At 42.5% G+C, this 18,163-nt stretch overlaps 4 non-coding genes and 1 pseudogene across 4 annotated transcripts; 3 read left to right on the top strand and 2 right to left on the bottom strand.

Annotated features, from left to right (window-relative positions):
• Nucleotides 1-1,307: 1,307 nt before the first annotated feature.
• On the bottom strand, nucleotides 1,308-1,380 carry TRNAM-CAU (transfer RNA methionine (anticodon CAU)). Its single transcript has one exon. It is a non-coding gene; the product is annotated as a tRNA-Met (tRNA).
• An 842-nt stretch (nucleotides 1,381-2,222) lies between these two features.
• Nucleotides 2,223-2,304, top strand: TRNAL-AAG (transfer RNA leucine (anticodon AAG)). Its single transcript has one exon. It is a non-coding gene; the product is annotated as a tRNA-Leu (tRNA).
• A 3,214-nt stretch (nucleotides 2,305-5,518) lies between these two features.
• On the top strand, nucleotides 5,519-7,763 carry LOC132374333 (ubiquitin-like FUBI-ribosomal protein eS30 fusion protein; annotated as a pseudogene).
• Nucleotides 6,033-6,104, top strand: TRNAQ-CUG (transfer RNA glutamine (anticodon CUG)). Its single transcript has one exon. It is a non-coding gene; the product is annotated as a tRNA-Gln (tRNA).
• TRNAL-CAA (transfer RNA leucine (anticodon CAA)) lies at nucleotides 6,542-6,659 on the bottom strand. The gene is made up of 2 exons: nucleotides 6,622-6,659; nucleotides 6,542-6,587 (listed from the first exon to the last, which is right to left on the bottom strand). It is a non-coding gene; the product is annotated as a tRNA-Leu (tRNA).
• Nucleotides 7,764-18,163: the final 10,400 nt, after the last annotated feature.

The raw sequence follows: 18,163 nt of genomic DNA, 5'->3' as shown, positions 1-18,163 counted from the left end.
GGAGGGGAAAAAAGCGTAGGGGTTGGGCCTCTGAGGAAGAGCACAAAGAGAATGATGGTTGGAATCAACTACCATTGTTGGAGCAACCCTGACTGGAATAGCAAAATTCAGAAAACAGTTCCTTTTCTCTCCTCCTGCCTTCCCGTCTCCTTCTGGTTCCTCTTATTGACAGAACCTAAGAGAAAGCCAACTGGCAAAGTTTTAGATATGTAATTTGCAGATGGCCAGAGCCAACATCAGAGAAGAGGGTGAATTTGAAGCTGAGAGAGAATGGATTAATAGTAAGGGACACAGCTTTGAACAGTGCTTGGCACATAGTAGGTGCTCAATAAATATCTGTTCAATACCTCCCACTCAAAAAGCTGAGATGTTAAGAGCTGGATATTAAATATCAATTTGCTTTTTTTAAAATTAATTTTTATTGGAGTATAGTTGCTTTAAAATGTTATGTTAGTTTCTGCTGTACAGCAAGGTGAATCAGCTATACATATACATATATTCTCTCTTTTTTGGATTTCCTTCCCATTTAGGTCACCACAGAGCAGTGAGTAGAGTTCCCTGTGCTATACAGTAGGTTCTCATTAGTTACCTATTTTATACATAGTAGTGTATATATGCCAATCCCAAGCTCCCAGTTCATCCCACCCTCCCTTCCCCACTTGGTATCTATACATTTGTTCTCTGTGTCTTTATTTCTGCTTTGATTCTTGCTTGTTTTTATTTGAGTCAGGTGCTTATCCTGTCTCTCTAAATATCACTTCTTCTTTCTTCGTTTCCTGTTTCTCTTGTTACTCTTTCCTGTATTTTGCAGTTTGGATGACCTAGAGACCCAGTCAAGAACACTGGAAGCAGGAAAAGAAGTCCAGTGCAAAGAGACTGAGGGGGGGAAATGTTTTTTCTTTTTCATGCAGGATGGCGTTTGTGATCTGGTGGTAATTCCAGAAGAATGGCAAAAGATAATCAATAATTAATAGAAATGTTTTGCACATCATACTACACCTTCCACATCCCCAGTATAACCCTCCATCCCCTTCTCCCTCTCAACCAGTAAGTTTCTTGACCTTAATGTTTTTGTAACAAAGACAATTGCCAGGCATATCTGAAAGTCAGCCTAAAAATCTCCTAGCTCTATCTACAATCGGTATAAAGACTTTTGGAGTATTTAATCTTACTGAAAATTACTATTTTGTGTCTGAACATTACATGGTTCTGTTAAACAAAAAAATTCCCGTTTAGTTTCATCAAAGCAATTTCCTCCGAATGTTTTTTTTTTTTTTTAAACACAAACGGAAGAAAAGAATTTGCGTTGCCCCCTCTGAGGTTCGAACTCAGGACCTTCAGATTATGAGACTGACGCGCTGCCTACTGCGCTAAGGAGGCAACTGTTCCTGCCGCTTACACAACACCTCTACCAACTTTATTAAAAGAATCATTTTAGAATTCTCTGAATCACAGTGCTTCAAAGGAAGGCGGAACCATAGTTTAATTCGCGTCTAAAATATTAGAAGTTTGGATGGCAAAGCCACACAGAACAAGGTAAGGGCCAGACTACCGGCCCAGCCCCGTTTCCCCTGCAAACTTTCCTGCGAAGACTTTAGGGGCGGTGAGGTCAACTGAGTGCGGACTTTGCAGTCTGTTCGGTATGACCGGAGGCTGTGGAGATGGGCTACCTTCTGAAAGGCAAACAAGACTCAAATAACAAGGACCGCACTCTTTGCCTCCCTCGTGAGGTTCCATGGAGGAGCTTGGTCTCCTGAGATGGATGAAGGAGGGCGAGGAAGGGAGGGGGCCTCAAGATTCTTTCCTCATTTCTCCTTGGCAGCTCCCGGGCTCAAACCAAACGTCCAGATTTGCTCACTCCTGAAGTCCGGGGGCTTACTCCCTGAAATCCAAGTGGATCTGGAGCCCACAGCATCCACTGGAACTCTCAGTCTGCGTGACTCCTTTTTCCTATGCTGATGACAGACGGGGCAGGAGCCTCCTGCGCGCCACCTGCGCCGTCGCCGTTCACGGTGAACCTGGGAGCCATGAGAAAGCAAAGTGTCAGGGGTCAGGGGGTTCTCGGGTTGTGCTGGGAGTGGAGAGGGGAACGCTGGAGGAAGGGCCCGCGGAGACAGCTCAGAGTGGCGGGGGCAGGGGTGGGGAGGGGGGGAGAGAAAAAGACCTGAAACGGGCGCAGTTTGGGTCAGATGACATGCATGTAAAAATCATAACTCGGCGGAGGTAGCGTGGCCGAGCGGTCTAAGGCGCTGGATTAAGGCTCCAGTCTCTCCGGGGGCGTGGGTTCGAATCCCGCCGCTGCCAATGTACTTTTGCACCTCACGCTTGTCTGAGTAGGTACTCTTTCATGTCCAATATACACAGTTCTCACAGGCTCCAAGTTCAGGTAGGTTCCTCTCCTACCACTGCTGCTTTTCCCAGAGGCCAGAGATAACACCCATATGCACCGTCCCCCAAAACAGTGTTCATCACATGATAGGCCTTCAACTGATTATTTCAATTAACAAAATGTTAATGAGCATCCACTGTGCGTGGTACTTACTCCGTTATTGTAGTTTCATCACCCAATAGTATCGAACGTAAAACAGACCTTCATTTAATTCATTCTTTTATGTAAAAAAAAAAGGAAAAGAAAAGAAATCAGCGCCTACTATGTGTTACCTACTAGGTACTTAGGCCCCGTAGATACAGCAGTTCTTACTTACTACCTTATTCAATAAGTGGTGGACCAGTGAGTAGGTGTCAGTCTCCCTGAATCCACTTGCAACTGGAGACAGGTCCTGCCCGGCCGCGGTTCTCAACATCCCCAAAGCCTTCTCATTTCACATTTTGAATCCTAATTATGCTGATCTGAGCTGTGGCCACTCCACGCAAGGCGCCTCGCCTAGCCACTCAACTGCCTCTCAGGTCACACGGTCTAGAGGCGCTTCCCCCCTCACGGCGCGCGTCTCTGCGTCTTCCGTTGGGCGCCCTCAGCCTCTGCTCCAAGCAATTCTCTCTGCCCTCAAAGTTTCTTATCCTCTACACCTCAGCAAGGTAGTTGCTCTCTGCTGGAAGCCTCCCTTGATCTCTCCCTCCAGAATTACATTTAGGCACTGAGGATCTGGAAGGCAACAAAGGAGAGGGTCCCTGCCCTGGTGCAGTGTAGAGAAGACAAGCATTAGACGCATAATGGCCCCAAGATGATACAATTTCTACGGTAAAGAATGCAACTGAACTATGAATGACATTGTAGATATATAGTTACCAAAATAAAGAACAGTACAACAGTACAATGTATGGAAGAACACACTTCAATGTTTCCAGTGATAACAGTGTCAGAGGATAGGGAAGGGGGAGATTATAAATTCTACTTTAGGCACTTTTGTTTGAGTTGTTAGGATGAGTAGATATCTATTTCATAAGTCGAATAAGTGAATTCCCGAGTCCACAAATGAATCGTTTAAAAAAATCCCCGTCTGATAAATACCACGAAAGAGAAATGGAACGTGCTGGGGAGCCTGTAGCAGGCCTCAGCTCAGCCGCCCCTTCTTTGGCAGGCTTTCCTCATTGCTACCTGCCCTTAATTGGGTATTCCTGTTGGTATGCATTGGCCATGCTCTGTTATCACTTGATCCATCACTTATTTTAGCATTTACCATAACTTTTGGAAATTTTTGTGTAATCATCTGCTTTTCCCCATACATCATAAGCTTTGTCAGATATAGAACCATATTTCTCTCACTTCCCCACATCATGAAAACTAAATAGATATTTGTAGTAAGTATCAGTGAATAAATATATAAATACATGAAAGAATATCTTTCTAATTGTGAAATGAGCAAGGTACACAGAGCTGAGGATCCAGGAAGACCTTGAGGTCTTCAGTTTGAGGTAGGGTCATGTGTTCTGAAGCCCCATTTCTACGGGACACTCCAGCTAAACTTGGTTTTTGACTCTGATTACGCCACACTGACTTGCTCTTTCTGGATTCAGCTCTGCTACCAGGTTACAGCAAATCATTCTTGCGCAGATTGCCAGGGATCAGATTGCTTCTGGATCGTGGGTACCAGTCATCTCTTCCCCCAATCATCCCCCTCAGCAGTCTTTGTTTGCGTTCACCTTGCAATATTTATGAACCAAACATGAGCGATTCCAAGGGAAAAGTGTAGTCTTCTGAACTCCAAACTCACAAATAAATAAACCAACCCACGGCCATCTGTACTATCTTCCAGCTCTATATTCCCTACCCTTCCCTGGGATATAAATGTGCTAAGACTGAAAAACATTCATTTATACCCCTTCTGCCTTGCCTATCCTCAGAGAGCAGTTTAAAGCTTATAATTGAATAGTGGGCTTTTGAGGTTCTGGTGTAATTTTAAAACCAATGGACATTTTTCTTTAAGAAATAAGCTTGTGGCTCATGGAATAAAAAGTGTGCCACGTGTACTGGGGAAGAACGACTTGGTCCATTATTCAGCTGTATCTGAGATAACTTAGACTGTCTTTTAAGGCTAGGAGACTCAAGAAGATAGAACGGAGAGTTTATGTGCATGGAGGGAAGGAATAGACACTTAGGAGAACTCTATAGGGACCTGGCCAAAAGTCTTTGAATTTCACTGCTTCCCTCTCCACCTTCCACAAGATATATTCACTTCAACCCATATTTATTGAGCAGCTAGTTCTTGACAGGCACCTTGCTTGGATGGAGTTACAACAAAAGGATGAAAGCCAGAAAATGATTCAGGGATTCCTAAGCAATTCAGCCTTGGGAGACTACCAGAGGCACATGAAGAATGACTGGCCAGTAATTAATATTTAGACTGACTAAAGTAGTAATTTATACCTGAGTATTTCTTCCAGTGATGCTACGTGTATGATCTCTTTATTATATGTTGTTCTTAACAGTTACTAGGTAAATAATCATGCTATGTTAGTAAAGTTAAAGTTTAGAGAAATAAATGACTATACACAGCACTATGACGTCCTCTCTTGGCCATCCACACTCGAGGACACATTTGTGTGGCCATGTGAACACTGGAATGTCCATCTGGGTGCTAGGACCTGGAAAGGAACCCCTCACCCCCCAAAAAGCAACAATCATGTCCTTTAGACTTGTCAGATTTAGCCTATGGGGAGAAGGAAAAAGAAACATTCAAAAAAGTCCAGCGCTTGGCTACCTGGTTATTTATTCACTCGTTCGTTCATTCATGCATGCATTCATTCATTCAACCTTTCATCTAGGCGTTCATACAACTAGCCATTGATTAAGCTTCTACTATGTACCAGACCTTAGGGTGTCAAAGAGGAATGAGAACCGGTCCTGCACTTAAGGCATCTCGGAGAGGGAGGACAGATTTTAAAATGGCAAGCCCATGATTACAGCTAAGCAGGAAGCACCAAGAAACTCCAAGTTGCTCTGGAGGCGTCTGCAAGTATCCTAGAATGAATAAGCGAAGCTGTAGAAAAAAGATGTTAATGTTTTTCTCCCTTTTGAACAGCAAGATTAAAATCCAATTTGCCTTTGCGTGGGTCGGAAATGAAGGCAAAATCAAAACCTCCAGAGGTATCCATCTTCTTGGATCAGGATCCTGCCCTGACCCTGACATCAAGGGAAAGAAATCTGGGAAGCAGACTCAGTGGAAACAATCAGTGAAAGTCCCCTCCCACCCACCTCCCATCCTTGCTTTTGGCTTCTCCATCGCCCTTCGGCTGAAAGAGCAGAGATTTTCCATCCCTCCAAAAAACGCCCCCGTAAATGAAAACAAACAAATCAATTAGGGAGAAGAGGCAGAGCTTTTGGTTAAAGTGGCACGTTTCATTTTAAATTGTTTTCTATACATCTCTCTCATAAAAAAATTTTTTTTAATTAAAAAGCACAAGGATAAAATAATTTTAAATGAAGTACAATCTATAAAAAAATTTGAATCACTATGTTGTATACCTGAAGCGAATATAGTATTGTAAATCAACTATACCTCAATTGAAAAAAAAAAAAAAATAGAAAGCACAAGGAAATCAGATGGACAGTGTAGAAGTATCTGCATACAGGAGGTTCCATGGTGTAATGGTTAGCACTCTGGACTCTGAATCCAGCGATCCGAGTTCAAATCTCGGTGGAACCTTTCCTATTCTTCTCACATCTCAATTCTGTAACAGAGTGAACCACGCTGCTTTCAATTTCCGCACTTTTAGTTTTTGATGGGTTCGGGCAGTGAGAAAGGGCATGAGACTACGGTCCCAATGGCCCGTGCGCTCAGGACCAGCCTATAAACACCGAGTCTGTGTACATGTCTTTCTGTTCCCACCAGACTCATTTTTCTCCCAGGACTCCCCAGGGTTAACGAGCGTTTAGTAAAAGCGCCCTTAATGAACAAACCAGAGTGCAGAGCAAAACGTGATCCGTGATAAGTAGCAACCAAAACGGAAAAGAAAGAGTCTTTCTTTTCCTAATTGAGGGTCCGTCGTTAGGGTTGTAAAAGGGAAAGTAGAGAGAAGAATGAATGGAAACAAAAAATGGCTGAGAAAGTGGTTGCGATTAGAGCCGGAGGAAAAAACAGTCTGTCAGAAGTGGGATTCGAACCCACGCCCCCATTCGGGGACCAGAAACCTCTCTGTGAAGGAAGCTTTATAGACTTACAGCTTGAGTCTGGCGCCTTAGACCACTCGGCCATCCTGACAGCCCGACAGTGATTTCCCAAATGAGTAAAATCTGCAATTGTGCTGAAAGTGCACTCACCATGAGCTGTGAAATTCTTTTGCAGTCTAGGATTTATGCGAAAAAATGGGAATGTAAATCCGTAAAAATTAACTTAACCTTTTTCTCAGTAGAGCCAGCAATTTTGACTGAACTCGCGAGGCTTTCCTCTCAATCCGGGGTATAATTTGGCATTTCTCTCCTCTCCCTTCTTTCTGCCTTTCCCTGCAAGCCCCGGGGCACCGAGGCTCAAGGATCCTAACAACCCGGAACCGACCCCCGACTGGACAAGAGAGAACTCCCTTTATTCATTCCCAGAAAGGACACAGAGCGCGGGCTCTGTTCCCGAGGAGGTGCCTGGCAAACCAACAGAATTGGCGGGAGCTCAGCGGGGAAGAAGTGAGCGAGCCAGTGTAGACCTGGGGAGAAAACCGGCGAGTTAGTATAGACCAGAAAGAGGCATGGTGAGTGGGGTTTAAGGGCCTAGAGCATGAAGACTGGATGTGGATGTGAGTTGCAGAAAGTAGTAACCAAAAAGAAAAAAAGTTGATGAAATGGAATTCATCAAAACTAAAAACTTCTGTTCATCAAAAAACGCCGTTAAAGCTCTTTCTTCACGACTCCGTCTTCGCGGTAGCGGCAGTGGTGCCCACGGTTCAGTGGGCGACGTGTAGTTCTGTGTCTTCGCCCAAGAGCTACACACCCTCGAGGTGACGGGCCAGGAGACGATCGCCCAAATCAAGGCTCATGTAGCTTCCCTGGAGGGCATCGCTCAAGTCGTGCTCCTGGCAGGAGCATCCTCAGCCTAGAGGGTGAGGCTACCGCGGGTCAGTGTGGGGCGGAAGCTCTGAGCACTCTGGAGGTAGCCAGCCACGTGCTTAGAGGTGAAGTCCATGGTTCCCTGGCCGGTGCTGGGAAAGTAAGAGGTCAGACTCCCAAGGTGGCCAAACAGGAGAAAAAGAAGATGGACCGGGCCAAGAGGTGTATGCAGTACAACTAGGGCTTTGTAAATATTGTGTTCACCTTTGGCATGAAGAAGGGCCCCAATACCAACCCTCAAGTCCTTTGTAATCCTGGCTTTCTCTAGTAAAGTCACTTAGCCCGATCAAACAACTACAACAACAACAACAAACACCATTAAAAACGTGTACGGGAAAGGCCCTGTGAGAACAGAGAGAAGGTGGCTGTCTGCACGTCAAGGAGAGAGGCTTCAGGAGAAACCACCCCAGCTGACACCTTGACCTTGGACTTCCAGTCTCTAGAAAATATACTGAAAAAATTAATTTGTGTTGTTTGAGCCACACAGCCTGGTGTTTTGTTATGGCAGCCAGAGCAGACTAATACAAACGTCTTCCATGGTGGCTGAGGACTCTTAAGAGTCCAAGGCAGAAGATGTCAGTCCTCTTGTAGGCCAGGCCCAGCATCAGTGTAGAATCATTCTGCCATACTCTCTTGGTCAGAGCATTCTAGGCAAGTCCAGATTCAAGGCAAGAATAGGTTGCACCTCTCAATGATGCATGTCACGTGCATATGGAGAGGAAAGAAACTGATGGTGACCATCCTGGAAGTAGCTACCATCCCTGCCCCCACCTAGCCCCAGTGGCCTGTAAACTTCATAAGGGCAGGAAGCAGAGGGTATTTACCAGGCACCCTCCGCTCCTATCAAAGTGCTGGTATTCAGCGAAATCCCCCAAACCCTTGTTGTTTGAAAGAATGGGTCAGATTAGCTTTTTCCCCCACTGTTTCCAAAGATTTTATCCTCAGGAAATGGAAGACAGTTAAATGTCGGCAAGCTAATTGCCAATTCAAAAAGAAGTAATATTCAGGGAATTCCCTGGCAGTCCAGTGGTTAGGACTTGGTGCTTTCACTGCTGGGGCCCAGTTTGATTCCTGGTCTTGGAATTAAGATCCTGCAAGTCGCACGGTGCAGCCAAGAAAAAAAATTTTTAACGACTAAAGATAATCACATTTTTCAGCGACAGCATTACCTGAGTATGCCTTGAATTCTCCTATCCTGTATCATGTCTTAGATTGTTCTTTAATCTAGGACTCTTTACACTGGTCACTAAAGTAATAACCTACACCAGGGAATGTTGTTATGAGAATTAAATGAACTCAGCAATACTGGTATCTGATTAAAATAAAAAAGTTGTCTAGCAGAGACCTGGGTCAGATAGAGAGGCCACTTACTGTAGTGGTTAGAGCTTAGAGTCTGGAGCCAGTCTACCTGGATTCTAGTCTTGGCTCTGTCATTCACTGACTCTGTGACCTTAGACAATTTAGTTAACAATTTCCCCAGCCATAAAATAGAGATCATGATACTAGCACTACCTTGTAGAATCTAGAAGGATTTTGTGCTTTAATGAATAGAGCCCAGTATATACTAGCTTCTAAATAGGTTCTTATTAAATGAAACACCCATCTCTCCTTCTCCATCAACCTGAAAGAATAAGAGGAAGAATAGGTGCAAATCAATTATTCTTAAAAGTTTCCTGATTTTTTCCCCCTCGTCTTTATTCTCAGTCCTCCTTTAGATCCATAGTAGTCCATGCTGAGAGTTTGCCCTATGAGTTCTGTTTCAGTGGGGTTGCTGGGAGATGATCAGAAAACTACAAAGCCACACCTGTTCAGAAGGAGCTCTCTTCCCAAAGTGCAAGCAAATTCCTCTCCTTTATCAGACGTCTTACTCTCTCTCTCTGCTTCCTGCTCACTTCATGACTGCACACCTCTTAATTTCTCTGTTTTAAGATGACTCTCTCCTCCTTGCTGTTTCAGCTTCATTCTCGATAGAAATAGCTGAGAATGGCAATGAGTCCTGATTCTTTTCCTGCTTACCTGCCCATTCCTGCGTTTCTATGAGCTCTTACCGCACTAATGTCCTCTTGTGTCATTATTGCAATAGCCCCCAAATCGGTCTTCCTGATTGGTATTGCCTTTACTATGGCTTGCACCATCAATATGCCACTCCTACGCTCACAAAGCTTCAATGGAACCTCCCTCCTATAAGGGTTCAGGACGCAGAGTCTGTCCTCCACAAGCAATTTTATCGCCATTGCTTTGTTTTCATGAATTTATCTAGCCAAATTTATCAGTACTGCCTGTCCAAATTTTCTTCCACGTAGTCACTCCTAAACTTATTCCAAAACAGCTTCTCTCACAGCTTGTCAATATCCTCCCAATAGTTTAATTATTAATGTTCTTATAGGTGCCACAAAGGATTTGAGGTAGTTGAAAAGAGTATTAACCATACAATAAAGTATTAGAGTTTTAAACTTTGAAAGAAAAAAAATGTCAGAGAGCATATGCCTTGAGTTCTTTGCTTGTAACCCTTTGTAGTCTCTTGCCTAGCTCTCTATAACTACCCCTCCTTTTTTGTAACTTTTAAATTATCTGTACTGTATTTTCTGCTAACAAAATAATATGTGCTTTTAGTAAAAATAAAATATGTATTGCAGAAATGTATAACCTAAAAAGTAGGGAATTCCCTGGTGGTCCATTGGTTAGGACTCCCTAATATTCCACAAGCCGCATGGCACAGCCAAAAAAAAAAAAACCTAGACAGTAAAAAAGTCACTCATAATCTATCCTCTCCTCCAAGTCTTTCTAGCACACCACGCACTTATTAGTTTTGTTTATATTCCTCTGGTATTGTTTCAGTATTTACATTAGTATATTATAATTTTACAAAAAAATTAATTTATTCTACATAATGTACCGCAACTTGTTTTAACATGACAACATAAGTTGGATATCTTTTCACATCAGTATACACATTTGTTAAAAGGACAAATAATGACAATAACATTGTAGCATGTACCATACTTTTTAAATTAATTTTTTTGACAATTTTTTTCTTTATAACAACTTTGCATCTCACTCCTTGTTTTTCTCACATAGTCTCAACTAGACCAAAACCTAGATTTGAATAGTAAATATATTTTAAAATAGCAAGATAAATGCTGTCTTAGAATGGAAAATTTCAGAGGATGTGGAATGAACAGACCACTATCTCAGAATGAGATACCTCATGATTTTTTACTGTTAAAAGAAATTTCAGACCTTATTTATAAATGAGCCAATATTCTTCAAAATCAAAAAGTAAATTTCTGAAACAAAAGTCATTCTTCTGATCAAGGAAAACCATTTTAAAAGTTTAAAATTTAAAACAGAATATCCATTTCTCTGTGCAGAAAGAAGTGATTTAAATACTTGAGAATTCATTTGTGTCCTTATTTTTTAATTTAGTTTGTTTTGCATAATTAAGGCATGCACACGGTATAAACTTCAAAAGGTGGAAAAGATCCACCCACTTTTCACCCCAAAGCAGAAAGGCCTCCATATTACTGGGCGTCCTTTGATCACTTCTCTCCAGGGTTCTTTAATTGTGGATGTAGTGATACCCTCCATTTTGCTTTCTGCATCCCCCTCCCCAGCCATCCATCATCTCCAAGTCAATGAGAGAGCAAAAACAGCAAGACGCTGAAAAGGAAGGGAATATGGTGTTTCCCACTTTGTCTCCTTTCACAAGCTACCCTGAAATGCTCTTCCAAGCTGGGATAAAATGAATGACGAAGAGCAGGCTTTTACTTATACTAATGATGAAATAAAATTCATATTTTATGGCAAGGCAAGAAAAATTTAAACATAAAACTTTTCTCTGCCTGTTTGGGCCTCCTCCCTCCCCTTTAGTGTATATAGTGCATCTGCATTAACCAGACCTCCTCAGGAGATGACATTCCTTCTTAATCTTGTAAAGGCTCAAGATGACCCTCTACTCGCTTTGTACATGTAGATCTGGATTATGTAAACTGTCAGTATGTCATCTGATGTATAACCCTTTGTCTCAAAAATGTATATAACTGTACTTTGACCTCTAACCAGTGGTCCTCAGAGCTTTCTGAGAGACTCTGGGGTTATAATCTTCAGGTTGGCTCAAATAAAATTTTCTATTTCTTTCTTAGATTGACTATTAATTTTTTGTCAACACTAAGTTTGAGACAGTTCTCATATTTTTATGAAGGTTTTATCATCCTGTGTTCTTGGTATTTGTGTAGTCAGGAATTTGGCATCATCTAAAGAGACGTCTGGCCTTTGTCTTCTTCTGGGAGGTAACCTCTAAGCACTAGGAATTTCCCTAGTGATAGGAGTATTATTCCTGGTGGTCCCCTCAGAACACAACTGAGAGTTTAGCTCATGAGATGACTCAGCATGGGGCATACACATACTTCTCAGGTCTGTTTCATAGGGACTTCTGGCTTTTGACTGAGGGAAGATGTTGGAAAATGAAGGAGAGAGGGAAAGGATGAGGGCCAAGGAGGGTTTGGCCCTGGCCATGTTTCACATGATGTCTAGGACAGCATCGTTCCCTCTCACCATATTTGAATCAAAGTGCTGGGCTAGGAGAAACATAGCCCTGACCAAGTGGGACTATTTTTAAGTTACGCTCGTAAATGAAAAGCTATTGTGGAGTAGAAGAATCTTCTGAATAGGACAGCCTTCAAAGACACAGTGATGATTTGCCTTGATTTATCTGGGATACTTCCTATTTCCACCTGCTGTTTTTGTATAATTATTAAGAGCACCCACTGTCTATCTCAAAGGTGTTCAAGTTTGGACAATGAATTAAATGGCCACCATTTTTAAAAAGAGGGTTCAGTTATTTGGGACAAGTGACATTTTGTCCTTTCTCCATCCTGTCTGGATTATGAAACTCCAGCAGCCATCTTGGACTATGACATGATCTTGAGGGTTAGGTACCATGCCCAAGAATGATGGAGCAGAAAAACAGAAAGTGACTAAACCACTAAGGATGACGTATCTGCCATACTAGCCCTGAATTGCCTTCTTCTGGTCTTCTTTTACATGAGGGAGATAAAAACCCTTTCTTGGGCTTTCCTATCATATGCAGGAGAACCTAACTGTAAAGGATATAGGGCCCAAGTGACTAAACAGTCAGAATAGGGGAAGGTGATGTAGCAGATCTTGTGGATGTTTCACTAGCATCCAGTCTAGTCCACTGCATAGTACCCAGGAGGTCTGCAGAGTTTTGACTTCAAGGATGGGTCTTGGCTGGCATTGACCTGTTGAGTATCATCTTAGCCCCCTTGCCACATTAACTGGTTCAGGGATGGGTAGTAAAAGCCAAATGTAAGCCAAGCAGCACATAGTGTTCCTTTGTCACTGGTGATTAGTCCCTTAAGTGTAAAACACAGGGCTTTGTTTGACTGGAAAAAGACAAGACATGGAAGTTGTGATGTGCAGACAATTTTTAAAACTTTTTATTCTGAGATTATTGTAGATTCACATATAGTTGTAAGAATAATAGAAACCCAGTATACTCTTCACCTAATCTCCTCCAATGTTACTATCTTACATAAGCATAGTACACTATCACAATCAGGAAATTGACATTGATATCATCCACCAACCTTATTCAGATTTCACTTGTTTTTATATGCACTTGTGTGTGTGTGTGTATTTAGTTCTATGAAGTTTCATCATGTGTAGATATCACATGTGATTAACACCACAGTTAAGATACAGAACTGTTCCATCACAAGGATCCCTTTTATAGTCACAGACACCTCCTTTCCCCCTTCTCAATAAACCATACACCACTACTCTGTTCTCTATATCTATCATTTTGTCACTTCAAGAATGCTATGAATGGAATCATACAGAATATAACATTTCGAGACAGACCTTCTTGACTCAGTATAATTCCCTTGAGATCCATCCAAGTTGTGTATTTCAGTTGTTCATTCCTTTTCATTGCTGAAAAGTATTCCATGATATGGATGTGCCACAATTTGTTTAACCACTCATTACTGAAGACTGTTTCCAAGTTTGGCTATTATGAATAATGCTTTATGCAAACTTTTGGTGTGAACGTTAAGTTTTCACTTCTCTGGGATAAATGCCCAATGACATATAGATTTGAGACTCAAAACTGCAGCAGCCATTTGGCTACCTCATCAGAGAAACCTCCTCTGACCACCCAATATAAAATAATACCCCAATCACTCTCCATCCTCCATATCCTGATTAATTTTTCTTCATGGATCTTTCATACTACATATTTATTTCTTGGCTTGTCTATTGTCCATATTTCTCCCTAGAAAGCAAATCCATGAGCCCAGGAACTTTGTTTTTGTTCCCTGCTGTATCCTGGAGCCTAAAAGAGAGCCATGGTACACCCTCAACAAACACTTAAATGAATGAATGAATGGATGAATGAATGAATGAATAAATCTCAGACATCTTTCCATATTAGTATATATAGATCTAACTCATTCTTTTTGGTCCCTGCATAATATTCCATTGTATGCCTGAATAGTATTTTCATTAACTTGTCCCCTATTGAAGCATATTTATATTGGTTCCAGCATTTTACAAATGCAAGCAATGCTATAATGACAATCCTTATACAGTCAATCATCTTTTTTTTTTTATAAATTTATTTATGTATTTTTGGCTGCGTTGGGTCTTTGTTGCTGCACACAGGCTTTCTCTAGTTGCAGCAAATGGGGGCTACTCTTCCTTGCGGTGCGCAGGCTTCTCATTGCAGTGACTTCTCTTGTTGTGGAGCACGGGCTCTAGGCACGCGGGCTTCAGTAGCTGTGGCATGTGGGCTCAGTAGTTGTGGCTCGCGGGCTCTAGAGCACAGGCTCAGTAGTTGTGGCGCACGGGCTTAGTTGCTCCGCGGCATGTGGGATCTTTCTGGACCAGGGCTCGAACCTGTGTCCCCTGCATTGGCAGGCAGATTCTTAACCACTGTGCCACCAGGGAAGTCCAATCAATCATCTTTGTACAGATGGGAGAGAAGAGGAGTAGATGGTTCAAAGAGTATGTGCATTAAAATTGTTTTTTTTAAGCTATTACTAAGTTGCTCTCAACAATGTTCTCCAAATTTACCCTCTCATGGTATACTGGAATGCCTATTTCCTCATGTTCTCACCAATACTGAGTATTGTTGAGCTTTTTAGTCTTTACTCATTTCATAAATTAAAAGCAACATCACATTAATTTATTAATCGTGAGTTAAACTTCTTTCCACATGTTTATTAACAACTTGTTCTTTTCCCCTGTGAAATGAGGCAGGACCTGTGGGGCCCTCCCTGGTACAAACCCTTCCTGTGTCCATAGACTTCATTCAGCCTCCTTGAGCTTCCCTGAGTTCTAAAGAGCAGATTCAAAAAGTTGCTAATCAGGGAAGGGAGGGAATGAAGAAGGAAAGGAAGAGCAGTCACGAAACAATAGTGCACCCTTGGAGCAGGGTCCTGGTTCCTCCTCAAGGAATATACATGACAACATCTTTGAGTTCTTCTGCCAGAACTAAGGTCCTCACCCAGGTGGAGGATGGTAACTTCAAGCTGAACACAAGATTTCTGGAGCACTGCCTGCCCTGTTACCTCGCCACCAACCAATCAGAAGAAAGTCACACACCCTGCAGGCCTCACCCCAAACTTTGCCTATTAAAAACTTCTCCTCCAAAACCATTGGGGAGTTTAGGGGTTTTGAGCACGAGCCACCCGTTCTCCTTGCTTGGTCCTGCAATATAAACCTTTCTCTGCTCCAAACTCTGACATTTTGGTTTGTTTAAACTCACTGTTCGTGGGGCACAGGAACTTGGGTTTGAGAACAAGATTTGGGTTTACTTCTCGGTTCCCAGTCTATTCTATTCATCTATCAGCTTATTCTTACTTTAATTATTGTAGCCTTGTGTTTTTCCTATTTTTTATTTTTATATTTCCAGACTAACTTTAGCATCACTTGGTAAAGACAGATAAAAGAGGAGAGAGTGGAAGCAGAAATATCTTAGGCCTTATCAGGTTCTCCTCAGTTTGGTGCCTGGAAGAAGAATGGTCCAAGAAGAAAGGGGTCAACAGTGTCAAATGCCTCAGGAACATTAAGATAAAGGCTGAAGAGTATCCTCTGGAGTTAGCCAATACTAACAGAAATTACTGGCACCCTGAGGGCAGATAGGTTGTGTTGATAGGGAATTTATTTTTAAATAGGTGGGAATTTATTTTAAAATAAAACACTTTATTAATAAAAATTGTATTTATTAGTTAGGTTTAGTTTCCATTGCATATGCAGACAATCCAAATAAGTGGCTTAAACAGGACAGTTGCTTTAGTCTCTCTTACATATATAATTAGATGCAGGCACTCTGCAGTGAATAAGGACCCAGGCTTCTTTACCTTTTACTATATCATCTTAGTGCAGGCTTCCATCCTCAAGATTGTCTCATGGTCCAGGACAGCTGGGCAACCTCCCACCATCATGTGCACATTCCAGGCTGGAAGAATTAGGAAGGGGGAATGTTAAAAGGGTATACTTTCCAGCTGAGTAGTCTTCCTTTAAGAAGCTTTCTCAGAATGACCACCCAAAACCTTCCACATAGATATCACTAGCCACCCACAATCTCAGGGCCATGTTGAAGTGTGAAAGAAGCGCTAGGTGAGTTAGTGTTCCTGAGCACATCCATAACCAGCTGGACAAGATTTCATACAGCAGAGCTGCCTTCATGAATATACCACAGTATTGGCAGTAAAGGCACCTGGGAAGTATCTTTCAGCTGGGCATATTGCTACCTGGAATAAAACTTTAAGGAAGGAGTGGAGATTGGCTATAAAGTAGTCAATGACAGTTCCTACCATGTTGTGTTAAGGTTGAAAAGCACTTATTAAAACAAATAGCTGTACCAGAAGTCCCAAACTGGAGGTGAGGAGGTCAATTTCATCTTGCAGAGATGATTTTTACAATTTTTAGTTAGTTTCCAACACTTGAAAGTCAATCAATTTCACATAAATCTCTAGATTTCTGCCTTCTCCTGAAAATCAAAAATTTGGCAATATGCTGGGCTCACATTCTCCATGAGAAGTAGCTGCCTCATCTGTCCTCCAGTTATTCGCTGTCCCCATCTTTCTCTATTGTGACCCTGGACTGGCCTGCTCATTTAAATTACCTTCTTGTCTCCAGTAGGCATTTGTGTTTGCACCCTTTACAAATGAATAACTGTGATAAAGATAAGAAGTATGCATAAAATGTGACAGTAGAATCATTAAGTTAATTGATTATTAGTCTAATAATTCAACAAGTGTTGAAGTCCTTTCATATGATTAAATCTATGTGCAAGGCGTAATGGAGATCATAGAAGGTCTGGAGAGAAGTCTCTGTCCTCATGGAGTTACTAAAGTATCTGATCTCAGTTTATTTATGTATACTTTATACTTGACATATAAAGTATGCTGGACTATGTAAGAGCACACATCACTTCCTATTCTAAAAGTGTGCCCTGAATTAGAACCTTGACAGACATGTAAGAGTTATTGAAGTGTTATGTAAATAGGTTAGAGAAAAAGACTAGAAACAGGGAAACTGGTGGAATTGGTCACATTCAACCAGTTACTAACTCATTTAAAACACATTTGCAAACTGACATTGTTGAAATCATTTAGGTCAAGCTATAGTAATGGAAATTAAATTTAACACAGGCAAGCCTGCCCAAATTCAATTAAATCTAGAGGAAGGACAATACTGAGAAAATAGCAAAGGAAATTAGGAAACACCAAGGTAGGGATGAGGGAACAACGCAAAATTTTTTTAAGTTTACTGGATAATGAAAAGAGCCTGTGTCACCCACAGGATTACCAATCTCCCTATACTTCAGGAAGGAGCAAGCATGTTTAGGTTCTATTCAACACACCTCTATGCAGTGGGTACTTTATTATTTTAATGGATAAACATACTTAGGGTTTAAAAAATAAAAGTTGTAAGGAAGTCTCCCTCCTTGCTGGGGTATAATTATTCCCATTTCACCAGAGAGGAAACTGAAGCTCAGAATGGTAAACCACTTTGCTTAGGCACAATAGGAAGCAGCAGAACTGGGCTTGTCTGTTTCTGTCACAGAAATGTTGCCGCCTGATAATTAAGTCTTTCTTTTTCGAAACAGAATTGCCAGCGCCTGTAAATAGGGTTTGTTTGATAAAGCTCCTCACAGGCTGGGTGGGGCTCAGTCTGCAACCCTCATCCCTCCGGCCTCCCGGGGAGGCCAGATATCTCTTCTTACCACACCAACACAAAGCTAGCTTTCTCTCGCCTTCGCTGAGGCCTGGGCACCAGACAGGAAACCCAACAAAAGACCAGGGATCCAGCCCCAGGGCCGCGGAAGCTCGGCGGCGGGCCCGGAGCGTGCAGGCAGGGGATACCCTGTCCCCTCCGCACCCCGCGGACACCGCCTGCCTCTGTGACCGGTATCCAAGGCTCCCGCGCCCGCGCGTTCCGCCCCAGGGCGGGCGGCGAGGCCTCCCCGGTCCTCTGCGGAGGAAATCATCCAGGCCTGAGTCCAGGAAATCTTGCCGTGCGCAGGAGGCCTTGGCCAAGCCCCGCCCCCGAGCCGCCCCTTCCGCTCGCGCCGGGGTGAGGTCTGCTGGGCTGCCGGGATCCGCTCGGACGCGGCCACGTTGTCCTGCGCTTTCTGAG

The sequence above is a fragment of the Balaenoptera ricei genome, chromosome 11 (genome assembly GCF_028023285.1).
Source record: "Balaenoptera ricei isolate mBalRic1 chromosome 11, mBalRic1.hap2, whole genome shotgun sequence".
NCBI lineage: Eukaryota > Metazoa > Chordata > Mammalia > Artiodactyla > Balaenopteridae > Balaenoptera > Balaenoptera ricei.
This window is presented reverse-complemented; position numbering and strand designations above follow the sequence as displayed.